Consider the following 481-nt stretch of genomic DNA (forward strand, 5'->3'; position numbering starts at 1 on the left):
GCTATTTGACCATGAAGGCCTGATTCGCGCGGTCTCCTCTTAACAGTTCTAAAGATGTGTGTGCTGCTAGAACTCAGTGTGGTATTCATCTGGTCTCTAATCTAAACTGCTGTCAACTTGCGATTTCTGAGGCTGGTGACTCAGATGAACTTCTCCTCAGCAGCAGAGGTGACTCTTGGTCTTCCTTTCCTGGGGCGGTCCTTACGTGAGCCAGTTTCGTTGTAGCGCTTGATGGTTCGTGCGACTGCACTTGGGGACACATTCAAAATTTTTGCAATTTTTCAGACCGACTGACCTTCATTTCTGAAAGTAATGATGAACACTCATTTTTCTTTACTTAGCTGATTGGTTTTCACCATAATATGAATTCTAACAGTTGTCCGATAGGGCCATCGGCTGTGTATCAACCTGACTTCTGCACAAAACAACTGATGGTCCTAAATCCATTAATAAGGCAAGAAATTCCATTAATTAACCCTGA

The sequence above is a fragment of the Etheostoma spectabile genome, unplaced genomic scaffold (genome assembly GCF_008692095.1).
Source record: "Etheostoma spectabile isolate EspeVRDwgs_2016 unplaced genomic scaffold, UIUC_Espe_1.0 scaffold119, whole genome shotgun sequence".
In the NCBI taxonomy this organism is placed as follows: Eukaryota; Metazoa; Chordata; class Actinopteri; order Perciformes; family Percidae; genus Etheostoma; species Etheostoma spectabile.